Below are 18,880 nucleotides of genomic sequence, written 5' to 3'. Positions count from 1 at the left end.
AAGAGGGCTATGCCGACCCCGTCACGAACGACGGACCCAGATTCCACTCGATCATACCCGTTAGCAAACCCAACGAGCGCGTCACCCGAGCCCGAGCGATCGAGGCAAGCGACAAAGCTCAGCCCCTTCGGTTGTGAGAAACCCAGGATGGGGTAACGCACACAACTCAAACCAACCCCTACTAAGACCCTATGGGACTCGGGGGCTCAAAACGCACCAAACTCCTAGGTCTGCGACCCCGAACTCGCCCCATCCGGCTACGCTTTGACTGCACACCAAACGCCTGGGTCTGTGACCCCGAACTCGCCCCATCCGGCTACGCTTCGACTACACACCAAACGCCTAGGCCTGTGACCCTGAACTCGCCATCCATCGGCTATGCTTCAATTGCACACCAAATGCCTAGGTCTGCGACCCCGAACTCGCTCTGTCCGGCTACGCTTCGACTGCACACCAAACGCCTGGGCCTGTGACCCCAAACTCGCCCCATCCATCGGCTACACTTCGACTGCACACCAAACACCTAGGTCCGTGACCCCAAACTCGCCCCATCAGGATCCGCGAGCCTCGGCTCGCCCGATTCCTAAAACTAACTAACTAACTACCTCGGCTGCGCGGGCTGCACTTAGGCTAGGATCCATGACTCCGACTCGCTCGATCCCACAGCGCGCACCGATGCCAGGACCCGTAAGCTCCATCTCATCTAATCCCTAAACTAACTACCTCACCCGATCCCACGGCGCGCACCAATGCTAGGATCCGTGAGCTCCGTCTCGCCCGATCCTAAAAACTAACCGCCTCGGCTGCACAACAACGCCTTGGTTGATGACTCCGTTTCGACTAACAAACACGCACACGCCCACTGACAACACCCCCAGACAATTCTGCCCGAATCGCCCTTGGGGGCTACACCCGCGGGTGCGCTCCACGCATCCGCCGACGAAACGAAAACCTCCCCCGCTGGCAACACAAACCCCCCCCCCCCGAACGATTCTGTCCGAATCGCCCGGGGGCTCGAGGGCTACACCCGCGGGTGCACTCACGCGCACCCTCCGTCAAGACAAAAATCCTCCAGACGATTCTACTAGAATCGCCCGGGGGCTCGGAGGCTCCTGTCGGGTTCATAAACCCCGGGTCCCCCACGGACCGGCTTCCCAACAGAGGCTCGGCCCAGCAGGCAACGTTGCAAGCAGCGCACGACTCATGGGCCGGCTCGAGCACCTAAATAACAGGCCACAAGGGCGATCCAATCACCGTCTGGAAGGCCTAACCGAGTTGGAACGACACTCGTTTCCATCTACGGCCACCTCCGATCACAACGTACGGTAAAACTAAAAATATTTACTTGTTGGTCCCTTTCTGCACCGACACCTATACTGCTGCCTTGTTCGCTTCGCTGAAATTTGGCTTATGCTGTTGCTTACGCTGATTTGTTGTGAGAAGAAAACACTGTACGTTCGCTGAAAAGTACTGCTGAAGTAGTGTTGCAGAACAGTCACTAAAAATTTCATGTTTAATAACTACTACTAACTCCTGGCAACAACACTGAAACGGACATATTCCCTCCGTCCTAAAATAGACGACACTTTAGCTATGAATCTGAATTTATAGCTAAAGTGTCATCTATTTAAGGACGGAGGGAGTACCCCTAATTCTACACCCCTGACGACTCAAAAAAGGGACCCAACTATTACTCGGTATATATATTCCAGGCCCATCTAAGGTTTGTTATGGAACCCAAAAAAAATCAATTTCTTTAAAAGCAAGTTGCATTTGTTTCGGTTCATACTACCATTTCTACTGTATTCTACAGGGCAGTGAGTGCTTTTAAACAGGAATTTTTTTAGGGCTCAATAGGTCCTTTGTAGCTCTTTTTTTTCCCTAAACAGGCCTTATCTTTGCTATCAGGCATTCAGACCCCTCACATTAAGGAGGTACTTGTTATCCACATTCCACAATGACCTATGGAAAACTGAATCCTAGGCATAGGATCACAGAATAGAATCCACACGCCATCAAACCGAAACTGCATCCGGAATGTAACCCAAAGTAACATATCTTTACTTCTTTTCTTGTGAGAAAGGAACAATAGTGAATGCGATCAGTTTACTAGTGAAAAATAAAAATGGTATACCTTACAAATGGGAAATAAAAAGGAAAAAAACAAAAAATAACAGACTATACATGTTTGTCAGGATACAAAAACCGGCAAAACTGGAATATAGAGGGCTTAAAAGACTGCCAAGTGCCCAACATGGGATCAGCAAACAAACCAACAGGTAACAGTTTAAAGTTCTGAAGGATCAAGGATGTGAACAGCCAGATTCTTGATCCACCAAATTGGAGTTATTCTGACACAGACACCAAATCACGAGACAGGTTGAGTTCAAACAAATTCTAGAGATTGAAGTTGTTGAGTTGCTCTTTCCTTGTAAAAAAAAAATCTGCACTTCATGTCTGCTCCTGGGATTTGTTTGTAACGTTTGATTCTGAAAGCACACCAGAATGCTGGTTGTTAAATTAACCAAATAACCTTTATCCCATAATGCTGTCCCCTAAGAGGAATATAGTTCAACTCTTATGTGTAGCCTTACACATCAACCAAGGCCTTAATTGACCTTACTCCACAGCATGTTTTGGATGTTTAACTGTAACAAGTTTACTAACATGGCCAAGATGATTATCATGGAACAACAATATAGGTATATCACGCACCTCAAGTTGTTTAAGCCTGTATATGCTCTTGGGAAGTTTGTTCGTTATACCACTGAAAGCTAGGTAATGGAGATGAACCAACTGACTAATAGTTTCAGGTAATTCTGCAATATCAGATTCACTAAGATCCAGGACCCGCAAGTTCTTAAATTTGGCCAAAAGTTTCCTAGGAAAATGACTTGAGGATAATGATGGGCTTCTGAGAATTAACAATGTCCGCAGCCTTCCCAGCCTGTATTTGCTCTTCAGCTGTGGTAAATAATCAGTTGAGATAGACAGGTGACGAACTGTTGGTGGAATCACAACAGGAACATCCTCATTAATTTTCATGCAATCATGAGCAGAAAAATGCTGCGCCAAAGTGCGCATTAGGTCATCCAGTAAGTAATACGTTTGCTGGTCTTTATTTGCAGTCCCAAAGGACCGTGATAGGAGATCATCGAAGTACCTTTGCCCTAAATCTTCCATCCCTTTCCCTTCATCTGTTGGTGGTTGAATGAAACCGAGAGCCATCCACATTTTGACCAAATCATAGCGATTAAACCTCCAGGTCGTTGGAAATATGCTGCAATACGCAAAGCAGCGCTGGAGGTGACTCGGCAAGTGTTGGTAACTGAGTTGGAGGGAGGAGATAATGATATTATCACTAATTTCTGTGTTCATCAGTGCTCTCCATTTCCTTGTGCTCCTGGTGCTACTTATCATTTGCCCAATAGCTTTAGCAGCTACAGGTGATCCCTTAACATTTGCAACAATAGCTCCTATAATCTCTTGCAGCTCAGGTGGAAAATCCATGGGTTGCCCACCCAAAGCAACTTCCTTCAACAGCAACCAACAATCACTGCTTCTTAACCTATCAAGATGTCATGTGGGGACGCACGTACGCGAGACGCCGTCGCGCGCGTGACGTGCGCCGAGCCACAGAGCGCGCCCAGCGCGCGGCTGGGGAAGCCACCGTGAGTGGCTAAGATTAGAAAATAAGAGATTAGTTTCCTTATTTATTCCTTAATTGTAGACATGGTTAGTTCAGCCTGAGGGCTATTTGGGTCTTGTAACCAGACGGTCAAAAGGAAGGAAGATTATTATCCCTAATCTCTCTCGTCTCTCATCTAAGCGTGCGGAAGAGGGGCATAACCTCACCGGAGAAGACGACGGACCGAGGCTACAATCTCCGTAGCCGAGGGCCTCCTACCCTAGACATCAAGGCCCTTGACAACCTGGTATCACGGTCACGCCGATCCTCTTCTTCCCGCTCCGCGGACCCATCGCCAGCCGCCGCTTTTCCCACAGCAGCCGCGCCACCAACCAGTCCACCACCATATCCACCATCAGCCAACTTCGTCACATCGCCCATGGCGGAGCCCTCCAACGCCGACATCGCCAAGATGATCGAGAGCCTCACCGGCACGATCGCCTCCCTGCAGTCCGACGTCGCGACGTTGAAGAAGGACAAGGAGAAATCCTCTTCATCGTCTGGCCTGGGCGGTAGTGCTGACGGCCAGCACCACAACGACCGCCCTCCGAGATTTCAGAAGATGGATTTTCCCCGCTATGATGGCATGACCGATCCGCTGATCTTTGTCAACCGCTGTGAATCTTACTTCCATCAGCAGCGAATCATGGAGGAGGAGAAGGTTTGGATGGCCTCGTACAATCTGGAGGACGTCGCCCAATTGTGGTACATCCAACTCCAGGAGGATGAGGGTACCCCCGGTGGAGCCGCTTCAAGGATCTCCTCCACCTGCATTTTGGGCCGCCCCTGTGCTCCGCGCCGCTCTACGAGCTCACCGAGTGCCGGCGCATGGGCTCCGTGGAGGAGTACCAGAACCGGTTCCAGGCGCTCCTGCCACGTGCCGGTCCATTGGAGGAAGCCCAGCGCGTCCAGCTCTTCACGGGGGGCCTCCTACCGCCGCTGAGCCACGCGGTGCGGATTCACAACCCGCAGTCGCTCGCGGCCGCCATGAGCCTGGCCCGCCAAGTGGAGTTGATGGAGCTCGACAAGCCGGCCCCGGCTCCCGCCCGGTCAGCGGCCCGTGGCCTGCTTCCAGCACCGCCTCAGCGCCCCGCACTCCCTGCACCACCACCAGCGGGTGCCGCCGCCGCCAAGATGGAGACCAAACCGGTGAAACGTCTCTCTCTAGAGAAGCAGGCGGAACGTCGCCGCCTGGGGCTGTGCTACAATTGCGACGAAAAGTACTCGCGTGGCCATAACCGGGTTTGCCGTCGTATCTTCTACATCGACGGCGTGACGCTCATCGACGCCGAAGACGCCGCATGGGACGGGGACCAGGAGGAGGCCCCGGTCTTCTCTTTGTAGGCAGTCGCCGGCGTGCAGCCCTGCGACACCATGCAGGTCCGGGTGACTTTGGGCGCGGTGACCCTTACTGCCCTCCTCGACACTGGCTCCACCCACAACTTCATCGCCGAGGAGGCGGCGCGCCGCACCAACCTGCCCATCCAGTCCTAGCCACGCCTCACCACCACAGTGGCCAATGGCGAGAAGATCTAGTGCCCGGGCGTCCTACGGCAGGCGCCGATCACCATCGATGGGGAGGCGTTCCACGTGGACCTCTTCGTCATGCCGTTGGTGGGATACGATCTCGTCCTAGGAACCCAGTGGATGGTTACCCTGGGGCCGATCACGTGGGACTTCACGGCGCGCACCATGTCGTTTTCACGCCAGGGCAAGGACGTGTGCTGGACCGACGTGGCGGCGCGCCCGGAACCAACTATCGCCGCCACAGCAGCCTCGGCGGACTTCCTCGACAAACTGCTGGCATCCTTCGAAGGGGTTTTCGCCGAGCCCTCCGACCTACCACCACAGCGCGGCCAGGACCACTGCATTGTCCTCAAGCCGGGTGCGCTGCCCATGGCCGTTCGCCCCTATCGTTACCCGGCGGCCCACAAGGACGAATTGGAGCGGCAATGCGCCGCCATGATCGCTCAAGGCATCATCCGTCGCAGCGACTCTGCGTTCTCATCACCGGCCCTCCTCGTCAAGAAGCTGGACGGATCGTGGCGTTTCTGCGTTGACTACCGTGCCCTCAATGCACTTACGGTCAAGGACGTGTTCCTGATCCCCGTCGTCGACGAGCTGCTTGATGAGCTCCACGGGGCACGTTTCTTCACCAAGCTCGATCTCCGCTCCGGGTACCATCAGGTGCGGATGTGGCCGGCCAATGTCCACAAGACCGCTTTCCGAACCCACGACGGCCTCTACGAGTTCCTCATCATGCCATTCGGGATGTGCAACGCCCCGGCAACGTTCCAGGCGCTGATGAACGACGTACTCCGACCGTTCCTTCGTCGTTTTGTTCTTGTGTTTTTTGATGATATACTAATCTACAGCAAGACTTGGGCGGATCACCTACGCCACATCCGCGCCGTCCTCAGCGAGCTTCAGCGGCACCAGCTCTTCCTCAAGCGCGCCAAGTGCGCCTTCGCTAGCGCGTCCGTCGCGTACCTTGGCCACGTCATTTCCGAGGCGAGCGTCGCCATGGACCCGGCCAAGGTGCAGGCGGTGTGGGAGTGGTCGACGCCATGCTTGGCCCACGCAGTCCGTGGTTTCCTCGGCTTAGCGGGCTACTACCGCAAGTTTGTGCACAACTACGGCACAGTCGCAGCACCCCTCACTGCCCTCCTCAAGAAAGATGGGTTCTCTTGGTCAGGGGAGGCCTCGGCGGCATTCGACGCGCTCAAGGCTGCTGTCACCTCCGCCCCGGTACTCGCCATGCCGGATTTCTCCAAGCCCTTCATCGTCGAGTGCGACGCGTCGTCTCACGGCTTCGGGGCGGTGCTGGTCTAGGACAGCCACCCGGTGGCCTTCTTCAGTCGGCCGGTGGCGCCCTGCCATCGCGCGCTCGCGGCGTACGAGCGCGAGCTGATCGGCCTCGTGCACGCGGTACGGCACTAGCGACCGTACCTGTGGGGGCGCCGCTTCATCGTCAAGACTGATCACTACAGCCTCAAGTACCTGCTCGATCGGAGGCTCGCGACGATCCCTCAACATCACTGGGTGGGGAAGCTTCTCGGTTTTGACTTCGCCGTCGAGTACAAGCTGGGCCAAGCCAATGCCGTGGCGGACGCGCTGTCGCGTCGGGACACGCCGGCGGAAGGCACCATCCTAGCGCTCTCGGCCCCACGTTTCGACTTCGTCGATAGACTCCGTCAAGCACAAGCTACTGACCCCGGCCCTCGTCGCCATGCATGAAGAGCTCGCTACGGGCTCCAGAGCTCTGCCGTGGGCGGTGGTGGATGGGCTGATCCAGTACAGTGGGCGCTTGTACATTCCCCCAGCCTCGCCCTTGTTACCAGAGCTCCTGGCGGCGGTCCAAGCGGAGGGACACGAAGGCGTCCAGCGCACACTGCACCAGATGCGGTGGGATTTTCATTTTCCTAACATGAAACAGCTCGTGCAGGATTGGGTGAGGGCATGCCCTACGTGCCAGCGCTACAAGTCGGAGCATCTACACCCGGCCGGCCTCCTTCTACCGCTGCCCGTGCCGCACGGAGTCTGGACTGACATCGCCCTAGACTTTGTTGAGGCGCTGCCGCGTGTCCGGGGCAAGTCGGTCATCTTGACGGTGGTGGACAGGTTCAGCAAGTACTGCCACTTCATCCCTCTGTCCCACCCGTACTCCGCGGAGTCCGTCGCCCAGGCTTTCTTCGCCAATATCGTCCGCCTCCATGGCGTGCCACAGTCCATCGTGTCGGACAGGGACACGATCTTCACCTCCAACTTCTGGCGCGAGCTGATGCGGCTGGTTGGCACCAAGTTGCACATGACGACGGCCTTTCACCCCCAGTCCGATGGGCAGTCCGAGTCAGCCAACCACGTCATCATCATGTACCTGAGATGTCTCACCGGAGACCGGCCGCGGCAGTGGCTCCAGTGGCTTCCGTGGGCGGAGTACGCCTTCAACACCGCCTACCAAACGTCACTGCAGGACATGCCGTTCCGCGTCATCTACGGCCGCGATCCTCCGTCCATCCGGTCATATGAGCCCGGAGACACCAGGGTGGCCGCCATCGCCAAGACCTTGGAAGAGCGAGATGAATTCCTCGCTGACATCCGCGCCCGACTTCAGCAAGCACAGGCGGTCCAAAAGCGCCACTATGACAAGGCACATCGCCATGTATCGTATTAGGTGGGGGACTGGGCACTTTTACGCCTCCGGCAGCGCGCGGCGTCCTCACTGCCACAGACCATCACCGGCAAGCTGCGGCCATGCTTCTACGGCCCCAACCGCGTCGCCGAGCTCCTCAACGACGTCACTGTTCGCCTCGCCCTGCCACCCCGAGCTCGTCTACACGACGTCTTCCACATCGGCCTCCTCAAGAAGTTCCATGGTTCACCGTCGGATGCTCCACCGGCCCTGCCTGCTGTTCACCATGGTGCGGTGGTTCCTGAGCCCGAACGGGTGGTCAAGATGCGCCTCGCCCGCGGGGTGCGCCAGCTGCTGATCCAGTGGAAGGGCGAGTCCCCGGCTTCGACAACCTGGGAAGACGCCGACGCCTTCACCGCCAAGTACCCAGACTTCCAGCTCGAGGACGAGCTGTCTTCGGAGGAGGGGAGAGATGTCATGTGGGGACGCACGTACGCGAGACGCCGTCACGCGCGTGACGTGCGCCGAGCCACAGAGCGTGCCCAGCGCGCGGCTAGGGAAGCACCGTGAGTGGCTAAGATTAGAAAATAAGAGATTAGTTTCCTTATTTATTCCTTAATTGTAGGCATGGTTAGTTCAGCCTGAGGGCTATTTGAGTCTTGTAACCAGACGGTCAAAAGAAAGGAAGATTATTATCCCTAATCTCTCTCGTCTCTCATCTAAGCCTGCGGAAGAGGGGCACAGCCTCACCGGAGAAGACGACGGACCGAGGCTACAATCTCCGTAGCCGAGGGCCTCCTACCCTAGACACCAAGGCCCTTGACACAAGAGAAACCACATGACCCGCATTCAGAACCTCAGCTACTAGCTTCATCCGAGTGGTCACCAAGACCTTGCTCCCGATTGCCGCAGATCTAAGTGGCGCTAACACTTTCTTCCACATGCTCCTATTCTCTTTCTCGGTTTTACCCTCATCAATCCAAACATCATCAAGTACCAGGAGGAACCTCTTAGACGCAACCAATTTCTCAAGCTCCTCCTGCAAACTATCCAAACTGGCCAGACCATCATCACATAGTGTATCATCTGCACAACCAATGGACTGTAATATCTCCCTGGTGAGCTGGGCCTCATCTGATCTATCCCAGACGCAGACCCAAGCTCCCATATCGAACCGCGCTTCGATTCTCGCATCGTTGTACACGCACTGAGCAACCGTGGTCTTGCCGATGCCTCCATGGCCAACCACTGCAACAACCGGAGCAACCGAATGGCATGTTTCCTCGCAATCATCGATGAGCCTGGCGATTATGGAGTTGCACTCCTCCCCACGCCCGAATACCTTTCGCTCCACGAGCACGGAGCCGGTTACCCGGTTCGGCGACCGCACACCGCATCCTGCTGCGGCGCTGGCCCTGCCGGGTCGCAGCCGCTCTGAATCGTCACGGGCGCGGTCGAGCCTCTCCGCCAGTCACCTCAGCTTCCGTCCGGGGCCACAGAATGTGGCGTATACGCAGGCCAAGAGCGCGGGGCCGACCTAGCGCCGGCTGTGGAGCTCATCTAGGATGTCCTCGGTGTCGGCCACCGTGTCCCTGAGCTCGAAGAGCCAGGCGTGTAGGTCGGGCAGCTCCGGATCACCGGGCGTGAGCCACCTCCAGCGCTAGAGCTCACGGGCTATGGGCTTGATCCGGAGGAGCGCCACCGCGAGGGCCCCCAGGGGGTTCTGGGGCCCAGCGGCGGTGCACGAGAGGGCGCTGGCGCGATCGACGAGCGCAGCGACGTCCTGCGACACGGGCCACGGCGCGGGGGTGAGAAAATTGCAAATTTGCCCTCATGCCAGGTGGCATTCGCCCAAATACCATCAAGTTGGTGGGCTTCGCTAAAATGTCTTTATTAAATGAGTCCAACCCGTTATAATGTCATTTTAAGATTTAAGTCCACTTTTAATATTTTTCACCTAAAATTTTAGCCTGAACTGACCATTTTGCCCCTGAGCTCATTGCCCCCTGCCCTCTCATCTCCACCCTCTCGTTCTCTCGCTCCCGTCGCCTCCCCTTCCTCTCTCCCTCTCCCTCTCTCTCTCCCAAGGTGGCGGCGCTGCGGCGGGCCTCGAACGCGGTGGCCTCCCTACGCTGTGCGTGGGCGTGGGCCCCAGTGGCGGGCGAGCCCGGCTTGGCGTGGCGCGCCGCTGTCGCGTCGCATCTCTCTCTTCCCCTCTCCTGGTGTGTAGGCACACCATACGGGCCCGCCGCGCTGGCCGTCCTCCGGTGAGGTGGCGCACCGCGGCGGCGATGGCACAGCGCGGGCGGCCCCCCTCCCCTCTCCCTCCGTCTTGATCTACCACTGGGCCGTGTGCGCGGCCAGCGCAGGGTAGGGTAGAGGAATGGCCTTGCAGGCCAGTCATCCTCATCTTTCCCCCTCTCTCTCTCCTGCTGTGGCCGCTCATGATGCTCGTGCCCGGTGCCGGTGGGTCTCGGCGGTGCCGCGGTTGGCATAGAGTAGTCTCATGTGCTCCCATTTCCTCTTGTATTTTGAGATTTTGCTTTTGCCTCTCTGATTCGTCCCTTTGATGACTTCGATTCGTGTTCTAGGGTTTGGCCTAGAATGCCTGTTGTTCCAATGTTTGCCTTCTCTGTGTTTATCTGTGAAAGGACGGCATCAATTGGCAATGACACTACTTATCTCAAAGATGAAAAAGTCTCCATTGATGAGATCAAATTAACACCTCTGTGAGGGATTCAAGGGATTGTGTCTGTGATTTTATTTTGGCAGCTTTTTTTCAGTTTTTCCATCCCCTGTTCTTGCTTTGATTCTTTATTTTGAGACCGATTTAGTTCGTTCTTTTTTTCTCAGATTTGTGCTATGACATGAGTTGATGCTATCCCTTAAGTGAATTTGATTGAATCGAGTCGAGCACGAAGAAATTGAACGGATTTCATTTTTGGGGAGTTTTTTGTGTTCTTGGCCGTGATCTAATTTTCTCGGAGTTTGGGTTGAAATTGGGCAATGATCTCTTAGAATATGCTCACCAACTCCCTTGTGATGGCCTGTGAAAAGTTTGGTCGCGATTTGTTTTGTTTTGTTCTAGTTTTTCGTTGATTTTGTCGCCATCGTTTCCTATTCTTGCTTTCGAGCTCCCTTCTCCTTTCTGTTCGTAGCGTCGGTCAGGTTTCCAAGGGGACCGTTCTTTGCCGTGACCGTGTGACCGAGAGGGGGGTAGGGGTCAATGAGCTCAGGGGCAAAATGGTCAGTTCAGGCTAAAATTTTGGGTGAAAAATATTAAAAGTGGATTTAAATTTCAAAATGGCATTATAACGTGTTGGACTCATTTCGTAAGGGCATTTCAGCGAAGCCCACAAACTTGATGGCATTTGGGCGAAGCCCACCTGCCATGAGGGCAAAATTCTATTTTTCTCAGTGGGGGCTGGCATCGGCGCGAATTGGAGTCTGGGCTACCACGGATCCCGTGGGTTTGCGCCGGTGAGTCCGGCAGACTGTGTCCAACGACAACACCCAAAATATAACTACCCATTTAACCTTTGACAACGCTACAGGTAAAGGGTTGAATATCTATTTGGCATCTTCTTCAACAACAAAATCCAAAAGAGAATATTTTCTGCAAATGGGTTTTCAGGAGTGAGGATGGTCATATTTGGGTTGTGCCTCTCAGGCGACTCAAAATAGGTCTACTGTATAGGTAGTCTGTTTAAGGCTAATTTTGGATCTCTTGTAACCCATTTTAGATTTGGATGCCTATATAGGTCACTCATTGGAGATAGTCTTCAGGAGTGCGAATCGGGGGATTAGGGGAATTGGCGGATTCTCCCTTGTCGGTCATCGCTTTCGTGTCTTTGGTTGACCACGCGCAGTAGAATCGGCTCAACAACGACTCAACGAGGCTGGGGAAGCCGTGGTGGGCTGAGTCGAGCGCGTTGGCCGTTGCACCAAGGCACTATGTGAGCGAGAACATACTCCTGTGTTGTTGGTGCAGAAAGTGACCAACAAGTAAATATTTGTAGTTTTGCCGTACGTTGTGATCGGAGGTGGCCTAGCACTCAATGACACAGGGCTTATACTGGTTTAGGCAACGTGCCCTACGTCCAGTTTGAGTCGGTCGGTGACTTTATTCCTGAGCCCAGATGCTCGAAGTTTGTAGTGGGGTTACAAATAAGAAGGAGAAAGATGGGGGTACAAGAGGTTCAGTCGGACTCCGGTCAGATGGGCTGAAAGTGATGGGAGCCCCACTATGAGCTAAGTGTTCAAGCGTGTGCTTGAGGTTCGAACCTAACGGTTCTGTGGTTGTGAACTAGTGAACTTGATTGATCTGGTGAATCTGACCGAGCTTGATGAACTCAATCAACCTGAATGTTGGGAGAGAGCACATCCCCTTTTATAGATGAAGAGGATGGACTTACAAGTGATAGGGAGAGAGTATGTATGCTTCTAAGCCTTGTTGCCCACGCCGATGGATATAGGATGATGGTAGGCGCCCACAATACTGTTGGATGTTAGATGCACGTGGGAGGTTGTGTTGTTTTCTTTGGGCATGGCAGACGTCGGTGCCTGTCACTTTGTTGAGACCTGGAGGCATGCAAGGGGTTTTACCATGTTCGCCTAGTACGGTAAATGCTGGCGCCCACAACACTGTTGATGCCCAGAGACATGTGGGAGGAGCCTTACCATAAGGGAGTTAATGGCGCCCACAATACTATAGGGGAAAATGTCAGCGCCTACAACACTGCTTGGGCTCTGCCATGCTAGGGAGGCTATAGAGTACTATTTTTCGTAGGTGTACATGGTACGAACCCTGGTATTGCTGTTTTGACTTGTGCGCCCTCCCTTACTTTCTCTGTCCGTTTCCTGGTCCTTACCGAGCGGGCGTCCCCGGTCGGTTGGTCCTAGTCGGCTCTGATCACGTCAGTCGGAGAAGAATAGTGAGCAGGGTTTTTACGCATCCCTGGTTGGAGACGTGGGGTCGGAGTCGGAAGTAGTGTTTTGGCCAAGCCTTCTGGTCGGAGAGGCCGTCCGAAGGCGGGCTAGAGAACGAAGCGAGCGCTATGGTTGGAGAGGTGGCCGGAGTTAGAAAACAGGCATCGCTCCTCCTCGGCCAAACCTTCCGGTCGGTGATTGGATCGCCCTTCTGGCCTTTTGTTTAGATACTTGGGCTGGCCCACGAGTTGTGCGTCGTCTGCTTGGGTCGAGCCTTTGTTAGGAAGCCGTTCTGCGAGGGACTCCGGGTTTATGAACCCGACAGGAGCCCTCGAGCCCCTGGGCGAATCTAGTAGAATCGTCTGGGGGATTTTTTGTCTTGATGGCAGGTGCGCGCGAGCGCACCCGCGGGTGTAGCCCCTGAGCCCCCAGGCGATTCGGGCAGAGTCGTCTGGGGGTGTTGTCAGTGGGCGTGTGTGCATGTTTTTTAGTCGAGACGGAGTCATCAACCAAGGCATCGTTGTGCAGCCGAGGCAGTTAGTTTTTAGGATCGGGTGAGACAGAGCTCGCGGATCCTAGCATTGGTGCACATCGTGGGATCGGGCAAGGTAGTTAGTTTAGGGATCGGATGAGACAGAGCTCTTGGGTCCTGGCATCGGTGCGCACCATGGGATCAGGTGAGTCGGAGTCGTGGATCCTGGCCTAGGTGTAGCCCGTGCAGCCGAGGTAGTTAGTTAGTTAGTTTTAGGGATCGGGCAAGCCAGAGCTCGCGGATCCTGATAGGGTGAGTTTGGGGTCATAGACCTAGGCGTTTTGTGTGTAGTCGAAGCATAGCCAATGGATGGGGCGAGTTTGGGGTCGTAGGCCTAGGCATTTGGTGTGCAGGAGACGCATAGCTAGATAGGTCGAGTTCGGGGTCGTAGACCCAGGCGTTTGGTGTGTAGTCGGAGCGTAGCCAAATGGGGTGAGTTCGGGGTCACAGACCCAAGCGTTTGGTGCGTTTTAAGCCCCCGAGTCCTATAGGGCCTTGGTAGGGGTTGGTTTGAGTTATGTACGTTACCATATCCTCGGTTTCTCACAACCGGAGGGGCTGAGCTTTGTCGCTTGCCTCGATCGCTTGGGCTCGAGTGACGCACTCGGTGAGTTCGCTAACGGGTATGATCGAGTGGAATCTGGATTTGTGACATTCTGAAAGGACCTAGGATGCCGCCTAGAGGGGGGTGAATAGGCGTTTCTGATAATTAACACCTTCAAATGCGGAAACAATTAGTAAAGGGAGTTTCCAAATTGGAAACTCTAAATAAGAGTAATACCATCCCTCACAAGTTAGCCACACAGTGTACAAGGTATAAAGAATATATCTAGAAGCTACAACAATGCAACACAAAGTTAGAACTGTGAATAAATATTTTCAGCATAGAGCTCCAATACCGGACGTGTCCGGTATGCACGGTTTCTACAGAACAGCCCCGAACTTGCTCCTTTCGATTTCTATCTTCAAACCAAACTGCAGGTACCTACTAGAGATATCAATATACACAGAGAACCTGCACAAGAGCTGGAGCAACACAAATATCAAATGAAATGTAACTGAGTTAAAGTTAGTGAGGTGTCGGAACTCCCGACGCATGCCGAAACTCCCGACCATCGGAACTCCTGACTCACATCGGAACTCCCGACCCTCAAGGCTTTTGAAAACTAGCCGTTGGCTTCTGGTCATGCATACCGGACACGTCCGGTATGACCAAGACAGTGAACTCTCTAGGACAGTTAAAAAGCGAGACGTCGGAACTCCTGACCCTTGCCGGGACTCCCGACCGTCGGAACTCCTGACTTACGTCGGAACTCCTGACGAACCAACCTGAGAACAACAATTTTACAGCTGCTGGGCAAATACCAGACATGTCCGGTAGCAATACCGGACATGTCCGGTATTGCCAGACCAGTAAAAATAAAGTTAGCTCTTTTGTCGCTCAAATACTCAAAACTCACATGGGTTGGCTTAAGCACTTATGAATAATTATCTATCAACATGATGCATCCCTCTTAATAGTACGGCATTTCTATCAACTCAAATTTAAAAGTAAATGAAATTAAACCTTTTGAGCTGATCTCTTTCAACCAAAGCCGTGTTTTCCAATCTTCATTAAGTGAGGGTGCTAACATGTCAACTTTGATATTTTCACTTGAGCATAGCCATCTTGAGCATGTGACTTGATTCCATTCATCAAATCTGAATAATCCCAAATGTATCAAGACACTTCCATCAAACACTCCAATATAGATTTGATCCTTCACATCAATATGACCATCTTAGCTTGATTAGTACCTCAACTAAATGCAAGTACTTTCTTCTTCACCCTAGCTAGGTTCTTCGGCCACCAAGCCGTCGCTTGCCCTTCACCCTTGCTTAGTACCTCGAAGCTTTTCCTTACTATCTTCACCATCTCAAGCCATCAAGTCACATCTTGTGTTGAATCATCCATTCATGTATTGTTATCTTTTTCATTTCAATTTAGCAAGCTTTAAATATGAGACCAATCCATATGCAATCCCTTATGTCTCATTAATTAATTCTTATAAGCTTGCTCTCACATAGAACATGGAAATCCCACAATAATTAAGCCTTTGCATGAATTTCATTTGCATTGTTGTCTTGTGCTTGAACTAGATTGTTTACACAACAACACATCATTTTGTCTTTCATTAAGTACTTGTGAGATAACCTATTACATGTCCACACTTAGCAAACAGGTTAGTCCTTTAATCATGTTGTCTTTCAATCATCCAAAATCCACTAAAGGGCTAGATGCACTTTCAATCTCCCCCTTTTTGGTGATTGATGACAACTTGATTAAAGCTTACAAAAGAATATAAACATTTAAACTTTTAGGTTCAATGATTTATGAGAGGCTCCCCCTTAATATGTGCTTATGATTAGAATTCACAAAGTGACCTCAAATGTCAGTTGCACATACTAAAACATATAGGAGACTCCCCCTAAATCATTGCATCCGTGGGGTGCATGTGTGTGTGACAAAGTGAAACAGTGATGCATATGACAAGATATAAAGGCATCACATTAAATATTTTCATTCTAGCATGCATAGTCCTTATGAAAATAAATATAACACATGTAATTCACACATAGCACTCATTACAAATTTTCTCAAGTCCACAAGCCACTAATATATAAATAAAGATCATGTCTCAAGAGATACATAGATAAAGCATAAGTAAGTCTCATCTCTCACATGATACAATCTATCTCAAATCCAAGATACATCAATGAAGCTCAAAAACAAGAAACTACAGCCTGCAGTACATATCTTCAGGTACAAAGATAAGCAAATAAAACTATCCTGAAGCTTTAATCAGTCTCTCCCCCCCTTTGTCATCTATCACCACAAAGGTCCAACAATGACATACTAAGGACAAAGGGGCTACAAGCTGTCACTGAAAGCTAAGATCACTCATCATCATCATCATCTCTACCAGCATCCTCGTCATCTGAGTGTGTAACACCGGCTAGACGAGAACCACACACAATAGATGGGTCATAGCCACCAGAGCCGTAGTAGCCACCACCACCAGTGAGGTCACTCCACCAGTCTGTAGCATAGTCATCTGCAGTGCTGGGATGTGGCTGAGAGTGAGTAGGCACTCGAGCCTAAAGTGGTAGAGTGTCAGGGTGCTCAGGTGCCTACTGCTGCTGTCTCTGAAGGAACTCAGCATACTCTTTGTCATATCTAGCCTACTGCTGCTCCTCAATCTCAGGCTCACTAGCTACCTCATCTGATACTGGAGACCTAGGAGGCTCAAGCTCAAGCCTAGAAGCAATTTGCTTCAAGGTTTGAGTATCCTTCCTCCTAGCCTCCCTCTCCTTCTGCTGCCGATTCTAGATGTCTCAGCACATCCCAAATATGGAGCTGAAAAGCATGCAGATAGGCGAGGGAGGACTGCCACGACGTGAAGTAAAACGTGAAGGAGCACGTGGTGGAGGTGAAGCTCCGACTAGTGCACCACTCTCAGGTGCATCTGCCTCTGGTGCTGCTACTGCTCCTCCTGGTCCTGCTGGAGGTAACCCTGTGTCAGGCAAGTCTACAACAATCTTCAGGGCCTTATGAATCTTATCATACTCGAATGTGTGCCCTATCACCTGCTTAATCATATACATGATATAAGGAGCAAAACCACAGCCCTTGAGGGGCCTCTCTCCCACACTCCTAATCTCGTACCAAATAAAGTCAAACACGCTGAAAGGCCGAGCATTAGGTGCCATCCTGTGGAGTAGGTTCCTGGAGTAATCTGTAATGTTGCCCTTATCTCCACCCTTGCAGTCAATAGTCTTCCTGAACATCATGTCTAGGTATCTGTAGGTAGGGTGAAGACCTAGAACCTTCCCCACTACTCCTCTCTCACCTCCTGGTGGATACATATAGGCAAGCTGCTCAGGGGGTAACACCTGCTCGGTGTGAATCCGGTCTCTCTAGAGGTCATCCTCTAAAAAGCCAAGGTAAGCAGCAAAAACATCATAATCAACACTGTACCATTGGCCCTCAAGCATCCAGTGCATTCACCTCTCATCCTCCTCAACGAACAGAGTAGTATAGAACTGAGCTACTACCTCTGTGTTCCAGTCATGATGGAACTCCATGATCTCATAAACTCCAATGCGCTGGCAAATAGCAATGGCATGATCAACTGAGGCCTTCTGTAACTCTCTAACGTACTGCCAGTCAATCCACTAAGACCTAGCAATAACTGGGTTCCTAGTGAGAATCACACTAGAGTAGAAGTTCAGGTGAAAAGTTGTCTGAAAGCGGTGATCATACTAAACCTTAGGTAAGCCTCTCGGATCAACCCTTTGCTCATCTCTAGCTTTCCTAGTCATACCCTTTCCCATGTAGTCAACTCTGGGAACATAAGAGGGCACATTGGGCAAACGTGTCTCAAGGAGACCATAATGCATCCCCTGACCAGGCTAGTGCTGAACTGGAGGAACTAGCTCCTCCTCCTCAATCTCCTGCTCCTCATCTGAGCTATCACCATCTGATCCTCTATCAGTGCTCTTCCTCTTTCTTTCTTCTCTAGACTCCACTCTGAACTCATCAGTGTTAGTGTCAAAAGAAGAGCTCCCTAACCCCTCTGTATACTGAGCTGCTGCAATAGAGGCAACCCTGGTAGACCTCCTGTTGGTCGGCTTGAATCTAGGATGCATTTCCTGTCTTGCCTTCTTGTACTTTTCAAGTGTGGGATCATGCCTATGCTTGGACCTCGGCTCCTGTCGTCCACTCATGGCTACTGTCCTGTATCCAAAGATTTCCATAGAATTTTAGATACATGCCCATAGCTTATTCTCAAATTGTAATTAGATGTAGAATCTTTGATCCATGGTTTTACATCCATCTTTGACACACAACTGTCAATAGGTTTGCAAAATGAAGATACAAAAGAAGCTAAGCCTAACATACAATTCTAATATTGGATTGAATCAAAAGGAAGCAGAGGAGCTGCTCTACTGGGCCATACCGGACACGTCCGGTAGCATACCGGACACATCCGATATGGGCGCCCAGCAACCCTAACTAGGGTTCCTTGATTCAAACCAACACGGATCAATTCCAAACTTTAGGCATTGCTTCTATATCACCAATGCAGCATATTTACTGAAGGAATTTCAAAATCATGCATTGACCATGTAGATCGGATGAGGTCCGTGATTAGGGTACCTTGAGAGAAGAGATGAGAAGGCGATGAGAAATCCAAATCCCCGGGCCTTCAATCTTGATGCAAGCCTTCTCCAATGCGATCTCCTTCTCTCTCTTTTGCTTGGTGAAGTCCTCGGTTGCCCTAAGTGAGGAAGAAGTCAGCGGTTGGGTTGGTTGGAAGGAGACAAGCCTGTCTGGGCCAAAGGGGTACGCTCGGTTTTATAGTCCCGCTCATACCGGACATGTCTGGTATACGCGGGCTGGCCCAAATAATTCCAAAAAGTGTTTTCTCTCTTCCAATCCCATTTTCTGTTATTTCTCAGTCCAAAAAGGTATATAATCTTGATCCAAACCGAGTATCATCACTTTCCTTATCCAATGCCATAAATTGATTTTCTCTTTTCCAAATATTTGGCATAT

General features: G+C 51.9%; 1 pseudogene; it reads right to left on the bottom strand.

The window, feature by feature from the left end:
- Window positions 1-2,118: 2,118 nt before the first annotated feature.
- LOC136510872 (putative disease resistance protein RGA3) lies at window positions 2,119-17,112 on the bottom strand (annotated as a pseudogene).
- Window positions 17,113-18,880: the final 1,768 nt, after the last annotated feature.

The sequence above is a fragment of the Miscanthus floridulus genome, chromosome 16, assembly GCF_019320115.1.
Source record: "Miscanthus floridulus cultivar M001 chromosome 16, ASM1932011v1, whole genome shotgun sequence".
NCBI lineage: Eukaryota > Viridiplantae > Streptophyta > Magnoliopsida > Poales > Poaceae > Miscanthus > Miscanthus floridulus.
This window is presented reverse-complemented; position numbering and strand designations above follow the sequence as displayed.